The sequence below is a fragment of the Mesoplodon mirus genome (assembly GCF_964341445.2).
Source record: "Mesoplodon mirus genome assembly, contig: HAP1_SCAFFOLD_1415, whole genome shotgun sequence".
Taxonomy (NCBI): domain Eukaryota; kingdom Metazoa; phylum Chordata; class Mammalia; order Artiodactyla; family Ziphiidae; genus Mesoplodon; species Mesoplodon mirus.
In genome coordinates, this window is record NW_028294714.1 from 72,476 (window position 1) to 81,255 (window position 8,780).

At 48.3% G+C, this 8,780-nt stretch overlaps 1 long non-coding RNA gene across 1 annotated transcript; it reads left to right on the forward strand.

Annotated features, from left to right (window-relative positions):
• The first annotated feature begins 657 nt into the window (after nucleotides 1-657).
• Nucleotides 658-8,445, forward strand: LOC309798020. The gene is made up of 3 exons (XR_014292914.1): nucleotides 658-741; nucleotides 1,575-1,795; nucleotides 8,219-8,445. It is a non-coding gene; the product is annotated as an uncharacterized lncRNA (long non-coding RNA).
• The last annotated feature ends 335 nt before the right edge of the window (nucleotides 8,446-8,780 follow it).

Below are 8,780 nucleotides of genomic sequence, written 5' to 3' on the forward strand. Positions count from 1 at the left end.
AGCCCCCACCCCGTCCCGGAGGCCCCGCTGCCAACAGCGTCCCCTCCCTCAGCGACACCCAGCCCGGTGGCCGCCATCTTCCCCGCGGTCATCACTGCAGCCCGATCCGTGTTTGGCGTGTCCCTCCTGCCATGTCTGCCACCGAGGAGCGTGGGCCGATCCCAGGTGGCCAGGACGGAGCTGGAGGCGGGTCGGGTGGCGACCCCAGTCCCCTCGGGGTCCGTGCCTCCCCTTCGGGAGGGATGGATGGAGTCGAGGGGGACGCGGCCCTTCTGGCTTCCCTGGGGCTCTCCAGAGCCCTTCACGGGGAGGATGGTGGGCAGGAGGCCGCCCAGGCCGCAGTGGAAGAAGACTGGGATGCAGAGCTGGTGGAGGAGGAGGAGGAGGAGGAGGAGGAAGAGCTTGAATTAGACATCGAGGACCAGGAGGAGGCTGAGTACCAGTCAGAAGAGGGGGAGGAAACTGAGGAAGAGGTCGAGGAGGAGGAAGAGACAGAAGAGGAGGACGAGCATGGGCAGGGAGGCGCGGGAGTGGTCGCGGGCCATGGGGCGCCCGCGGCGCAGTTTCAGTCCCTGCGCCGGGATGTGGCCCATTGCCTTGTGCCCCACGGCCACTACCGCGTCCGTGTCGTGGCCAGGCCCCACGGCGAATTCGTGATGGTCAGCCGCTGCTCACGACGGCCCTCGGACCCTGCAGAGGATGCCGCGCCTCCTCAGGGTCAGGAAGCCCTGGGAGAGACAGGTGAGGTCTGGGAGGGCGAGTACCAGGCAGAGGGGCCCCCGCCCTGGGAGCTGCGGGAACCTGCAGAGGGGGCGGCATCCCAGAAGGCAGAGGAACCTGCGGCGGTGGTAGTGGAGGCCGAGATCTGGGCGTGCGAGATCCTGGCTGATGCCTCCGTGTCCTGGGAGGCTGGGACGTGTGGACCCGACGACGGGGCCGAGGCTGGTGAGGGGCGGCCCAGTCCCCTGTCCCTTGCAGCCCCTGACTGGGCATCGGCCTCAAAGGCAGGGTGCACTCAGCGCTGGCCTCTGGCGGTTAAGCAGCGGGTCAAAGCTCTCAAAAACCTTCAGGCACGATATGCACAAGTAGAAGCCCAATTCTCTAAAGAACTTTAGGATCTTGAGAAAAAGTATGCTGCCTTCTATGAACTGAAGGGCAAACGAATGGCATACCTCACTTTTGGTTGACGGGCTTCTAGAAATGTTAAGATTCTTAGTAGGATGACCTGAGAAGATGATGAAATGGCACAGGGGCACTTTTCAGTGGTTGAGGAATCAATGAGGCTCACGGTAGAATTTGTCTTGAAATGGGGTGAACATTTTCCAGTGACGTTCTGGCAGAAACATACAAAATTGCTCTCAGGATCAAATGATTTCGATCCCTTCTCCAAAGGGCCAGAAATAATCAGCAGCACAGTGTGTGTGCGATCTCCTGGAAAGAGGGGGAAGATGTTGTGAAAACTGTCAAGCAGCAGAAGTGTGAGGGCCAAGGAAGTGCTGTATCAACCAGTAGGAACATGGCCAGCTAGTCTTCTTATTTATTTATTTATTTTCTGACATATTTCTCTTCTCCAGATCCTCCTGAGAGCAGAGAACTAGATTCTGCTGCTGATTTTAAATCGGGAAATGTTTCCCACCACCTTGGGATGCCAAAGTCCGTATCATTCGACACTAAAGAAGAGAGTGACTATCATTATGAAAATGCTGAGGAAGAGAAAGAGGATGGAAATGAAAAAGCAGAAGAAGGACCGAAGCTGGATATGGTCTCAGCAGAGGGCAGCTCTGGAGAATACAAGGTATTATGGTATAGTGCAACCGGTCCTGACATATACCTGTTACTGACAGCTTTATGTTTTGTTTTGTTTACATCCTTAATCTATTTTATGTTTATCTTTTTAACATCTTTATGGGAGTATAATTGCTTTACAGGGGTGTGTTAGTTTCTGCTTTATAACAAAGTGAATCACCTATAGTATACCAATATCCCCATTTCTCTTCCCACTTGCGTCTCCCTCCCACCCTCCCCATCCCACCCGTCTAGGTGGTCACAGAGCTCCGAGCTGATTTCCCTTTGCTACGCAGCTGCTTCCCACTAGCTATCTATCATGTTTTTAATGTTGTTTGTAAAGTAAATAAGAAAAAATTGTTGAAATTTAGTTTTGGAAGAACAGTTTAATGTTAATAATGTACTTGTATTCTAGATGGTATGGAAAGAAGTGTGTTCTGAAATGTATTTCATTTACAGCCACAAGTCCATTGTCCTGGAGCTTTAAGTCTACTGCAGATGGGAAATTTATCAGACCTGGAAATAGAGACCTATATTTTTTTAGAGGTCTAAAATATAGAGACCTATATTTTTAGAGACTGGTCACCAGGAGAAGCAGCTAAAGCGACTAAGCTGTGCACTAGCTATACCTTCATCACCTGGCCACAGAAATGAAGTCTCTTGGAATAGCAATGCCTTTGAGACGGTGACTCCTTACAAAGTAGTAAAAAGTTAAGGATTTCAAATAAGACTGCATTTCATGAGTAATTCACAAATATTAGTTCAATTTAGATGTTTTATTCAAAAGGAAAGAAAATTAGCCACAGTATTATTATTGGCTCTCACTGAGTTGGTAATTCAATCCTAGTTTCTCTTCCCGCTACCCATTCATCTTTTCCTTTCTCTCTCTCATCTCTCTCTCTCTCTCAGTATCACACTCTTTCTTTCTCCCTTTCTTAATTTTCACACCTGTGGATGTTTGATAACAGCCTCCTTCTCATTATACAGATACGGAAACTGAAGGTCGGGGATTATAAGGGATTTATGATTTGGTAAGGAGCATAGGCTCTTAAGGTGGAAAGACATTTAAATCACAGAGTGGCCTTTCAAGAAAAAAAAACTAACATATATAGTGGTTGGCAAGAGAGAGATGTGGTTGGTGTGATGAAATGATGTGCACCCTGACAACCAAGGGTCTGGGTTACAAGAAGAAAACATTTTGTTTTCTCCTTGGAGAGCCAGGAGATGTACATAGTATTGACTCATATTTAGAAAGTCCCTGGTGCATGTTATTGGTGTACAATTGTTAATTGACTCTTATCCCATCCTACAGTTGGAAGACATAAAAAGAAGTGGAAAGCGAAAGAAAAGAAGAATGTGTCCTTCACGGAGATTCTAGTTTTCATTAGCCCACAACACAGATTTTGTTTCAATGTTCAACATCCCAAAATGATATTAACTGCTATCTGACTTTATTCTTACCTTTTACATATAAATTTGACAGTATTGTTCACATTGAAAATAAAAGCTTGTTTGACATGAATAAGCTGCAGAGGGTTTTTTTTTTAACATAAATAACACTGACTCCAATTTATCTTTGCTGTATTTATTTTGGCCCACCTTACTGTCATTGAAAGGGATTTCTTTCAAGAATTTGGTAAGCCTGTTTGACATCCTTTTATAGCAGCCTCAAATAAATTAAAATATTAGATTATAAACAACTTGTGTGATGATAGAGATGGTGGCCCAGCCTCTAGTATATGTTATTGAAAGAAACTGATGGATGACCTAGCTTGACTGGGGACCAGATGGTGCTATTGGCCTGCCATGGAGCAGCAGCATCAGCATCAGCATCAGCATCAGCTGGGAACTTGTTTGAAATGCAAATTCTCAGACCCTGCCCCAGACCTACTGGATTGGATATTCTGAAGGTAGGCTGCTAGCCATCAGGTTTTTACAAGTCCTCCAAGTGCTACTGAAGCACACTAAAGTTTGAGAACCACTGCTTTAGAGCAGTGGGGGAAACGTATAACTACACCTACAGTAGAACCAGCCTTAATTCACTGACTTGGTACTATTGCAGGTAAACTGAACAGGATGGTAAGATCTGGACTGAGGAAGGTACTAGAATTCTCAGGGGCCTGAGACACAAAGACCTCCCGGAGGGAGGTGTTAGTTTCCTAGGTTGACCGTAACAAATTACCACAAAGCAGGTGGCTTAAAACAACCGAAATTTATTCTCTCACAGTTCTGGAGGCTAGGAAGCCCAAAGTCAGGGTGCCAGCATGGTGGAGTTCTTGGTGAGGGCCCTCGTTTTGGCTTGAAGATAGCCGCCTTCTTCCTGTGGTTTCACATTGGGGTGGTGGGAGGAGAGTACCATCTATGGTCTCTTCCTGTAAGGGCAATAATCCCAAGGTGTGGACCCCAGCCTCCTGACCTTACCAAAACTGAATGACCTACCAAAGACCCAGTCTCCAAATACCATCTCCTGGGGGTGGGGTGGGGCTGGGGCTGGGCTTCTCGTATGAATTTGGGAGGCAAGGGGTGTGCACAATCCAGTGCAGAGCAGGTGCTCAGCCCAGTCTTTAAAAGAAATCTCTCTCTCTCTTTCTCTCTCTCTCTCTCTCACTCTGTCTCTCTTCCCTCTCTCTCTCTGTCTTCATTTCTTGGAGGCTGCAACGGAATTGGGGAGTCCTGATGAAACACTCTCCAGCTCCTGTCTTACTGCTTCTTCCACTCTCCATTCTCACTGCATCCATATCGACTCTGTATGTCCTTTTCTAAGGAGCCTTAACAGCATTAAAACCTCCAAATTCTCTTGCTGTCTCCTGTGGGAGGTTTTAAGCGTTGCTGAGATTTGATCTACACACCTTCTCTCTCTCTCTCGTTTTTGAACTAAGTGTGTCTGTATCAGTGTGAGCTGCCCCAGGGTGGCAATTGGGGAACACATGCAGGTTCCCATACCCCAGGGCGCCGCCCTTTAGGCGCATTGTAGTTTTGCTCTTGCAGTGGTGGAATGAAAAGGAAGGGATTCCTGTGCACTCACAGAGGCTGAGGGTGAGCTGGGCCTTTAAGGCCTCCAGGGAAACTGAAGACCTTGATCACTCATTGGACGGTGGTGCTGTCAATCCTTGGCTGCTGGCAAATGAGCTTAGAGTCGGCGCTGGAGGAAGTGGCCCCTCGTTGGCCCTTCTAAGTTTCGTGTCCCGTCACCAGCCAATCAAGCTCTTTCCCGCCCTGTGCGCAGCGGCCTCGGCCCAGTCTCGCCGGGGCGCTCAGCGGGCAGGCTGTCTGCCCTTCTCGTAGCGGGGCTCCCAGAGGCATTTTCTCTGACTCTGGTGCCCTGGGCAGGCGGCTTCTCTGCAGCCCCCACCCCGTCCCGGAGACCCCGCTGCCAACAGTGTCCCGTCCCTCAGCGACACCCAGCCCGGTGGCCGCCATCTTCCCCGCGGTGGTCACTGCAGCCCGATCCGTGTCTGGCGTGTCCCTCCTGCCATGTCTGCCACCGAGGAGTGTGGGCTGATCCCAGGTGGCCAGGATGGAGATGGAGGTGGGGCGGGTGGCAACCCCAGTCCCCTCGGGGTCCGTGCCTCCCCTTCGGGAGGGATGGATGGAGTCGAGGGGGACGCGGCCCTTCTGGCGTCCCTGGGGCTCTCCAGAGCCCTTCACGGGGAGGATGGTGGGCAGGAGGCCGCCCAGGCCGCAGTGGAAGAAGACTGGGATGCAGAGCTGGTGGAGGAGGAGGAGGAGGAGGAAGAGCTTGAATTAGACATCGAGGACCAGGAGGAGGCTGAGTACCAGTCAGAAGAGGGGCAGGAAACTGAGGAAGAGGTCGGGGAGGAGGAAGAGACAGAAGAGGAGGACGAGCATGGGCAGGGAGGCGCGGGAGTGGTCGCGGGCCATGGGGCGCCCGCGGCGCAGTTTCAGTCCCTGTGCCGGGATGTGGCCCATTGCCTTGTGCCCCAGGACCACTACCACGTCCGTTTCGTGGCCGGGCCCCACGGCGAATTCGTGATGGTCAGTCGCTGCTCGCGACGGCCCTCAGACCCTGCAGAGGATGCCGCGCCTGCTCAGGGTCAGGAAGCCCTGGGAGAGACAGGTGAGATCTGGGGGGGCGAGTACCAGGCAGAGGGCCCCCCGCCCTGGGAGCTGCGGGAACCTGCAGAGGGGGCGGCATCCCAGAAGGCAGAGGAACCTGCGGCGGCGGTAGTGGGGGCCGAGTTCTGGGCGTGCGAGGTCCTGGCTGATGCCTCCGAGTCCTGGGAGGCTGGGGCGTGTGGACCCGACGACGGGGCCGAGGCTGGTGAGGGGCGGCCCAGTCCCCTGTCCCTTGCAGCCCCTGACTGGGCATCGGCCTCAAAGGCAGGGTGCACTCAGCGCTGGCCTCTGGCGGTTAAGCAGCGGGTCAAAGCTCTCAGAAACCTTCAGGCACGATATGCACACGTAGAAGCCCAATTCTCTAAAGAACTTTAGGATCTTGAGAAAAAGTATGCTGCCTTCTACGAACTGAAGGGCAAACGAATGGCATACCTCACTTTTGGTTGACGGGCTTCTAGAAATGTTAAGATTCTTAGTAGGATGACCTGAGAAAATGATGAAATGGCACAGGGGCACTTTTCAGTGGTTGAGGAATCAATGAGGTTCGCGGTAGAATTTGTCTTGAAATGGGGTGAACATTTTCCAGTGACGTTCTGGCAGAAACATACAAAATTGCTCTCAGGATCAAATGATTTCGATCCCTTCTCCAAAGGGCCAGAAATAATCAGCAGCACAGTGTGTGTGAGATCTCCTGGAAAGAGGGGGAAAATGTTGTGAAAACTGTCAAGCAGCAGAAGTGTGAGGGCCAAGGAAGTGCTGTATCAACCAGTGGGAACATGACCAGCTAGTCTTCTTATTTATTTATTTATTTTCTGACATATTTCTCTTCTCCAGATCCTTCTGAGAGCAGAGAACTAGATTCTGCTGCTGATTTTAAATTGGGAAATGTTTCCCACCACCTTGGGATGCCAAAGTCCGTATCATTCGACACTAAAGAAGACAGTGAATATCATTACGAAAATGCTGAGGAAGAGAAAGAGGATGGAAATGAAAAAACAGAAGAAGGACCGAAGCTGGATATGGTCTCAGCAGAGGGCAGCTCTGGAGAATACAAGGTATTATGGTATAGTGCAACCGGTCCTGACATATACCTGTTACTGACAGCTTTATGTTTTGTTTTGTTTACATCCTTAATCTATGTTTTGTTTATGTTTTTAACATCTTTATGGGAGTATAATTGCTTTACAGGGGTGTGTTAGTTTCTGCTTTATAACAAAATGAATGACCTATAGTATACCAATATCACCATTTCTCTTCCCACTTGCGTCTCCCTCCCACCCTCCCCATCCCACCCGTCTAGGTGGTCACAGAGCTCCGAGCTGATCTCCCTGTGCTACGCAGCTGCTTCCCACTAGCTATCTATCATGTTTTTAATGTTGTTTGTAAAGTAAATAAGAAAAAATTGTTGAAATTTAGTTTTGGAAGAGCAGTTTAATGTTAATAATGTACTTGTATTCTAGATGGTATGGAAAGAAGTGTGTTCTGAAATGTATTTCATTTACAGCCACAAGTCCATTGTCCTGGAGCTTTAAGTCTACTGCAGATGGGAAATTTATCAGACCTGGAAATAGAGACCTATATTTTTTTAGAGGTCTAAAATATAGAGACCTATAGTGTTAGAGACTGGTCACCAGGAGAAGCAGCTAAAGCGACTAAGCTGTGCACTAGCTGTACCTTCATCACCTGGCCACAGAAATGAAGTCTCTTGGAATAGCAATGCCTTTGAGACGGTGACTCCTTACAAAGTAGTAAAAAGTTAAGGATTTCAAATAAGACTGCATTTCATGAGTAATTCACAAATATTGGTTCAATTTAGATGTTTTATTCAAAAGGAAAGGAAATTAGCCACAGTATTATTATTGGCTCTCACTGAGTTGGTAATTCAATCCTAGTTTCTCTTTCCGCTACCCATTCATCTTTTCCTTTCTCTCTCTCATCTCTCTCTCTCTCTCAGTATCACACTCTTTCTTTCTCCCTTTCTTAATTTTCACACCTGTGGATGTTTGATAACAGCCTCCTTCTCATTATACAGATACGGAAACTGAAGGTCGGGGATTATAAGGGATTTATGATTTGGTAAGGAGCATAGGCTCTTAAGGTGGAAAGACATTTAAATCACAGAGTGGCCTTTCAAGAAAAAAAACTAACATATATAGTGGTTGGCAAGAGAGAGATGTGGTTGGTGTGATGAAATGATGTGCACCCTGACAACCAAGGGTCTGGGTTGCAAGAAGAAAACATTTTGTTTTCTCCTTGGAGAGCCAGGAGGTGTACATAGTATTGACTCATATTTAGAAAGTCCCTGGTGCATGTTATTGGTGTACAATTGTTAATTGACTCTTATCCCATCCTACAGTTGGAAGACATAAAAAGAAGTGGACAGTGAAAGAAAAGAAGAATTTGTTCTTCACGGAGATTCTAGTTTTCATTAGCCCACAACACAGATTTTGTTTCAAAGTTCAACATCCCAAAATGATATTAACTGCTATCTGACTTTATTCTTACGTTTTACATATAAATTTGACAGTATTGTTCACATTGAAAATAAAAGCTTGTTTGACATGAATAAGCTGCAGAGGTTTTTTTTTTAACATAAATAACACTGACTCCAATATATCTTTGTTCTATTTATTTCGGCCCACCTTACTGTCATTGAAAGGGATTTCTTTCAAGTATTTGGTAAGCCTGCTTGACATCCTTTTATAGCAGCCTCAAATAAATTAAAATATTAGATTATAAACAACTTGTGTGATGATAGAGATGGTGGCCCAGCCTCTAGTATATGTTATTGAAAGAAACTGATGGATGACCTAGCTTGCCTGGGGACCAGATGGTGCTATTGGCCTGCCATGGAGCAGCAGCATCAGCATCAGCATCAGCATCAGCTGGGAACTTGTTTGAAATGCAAATTCTCAGAC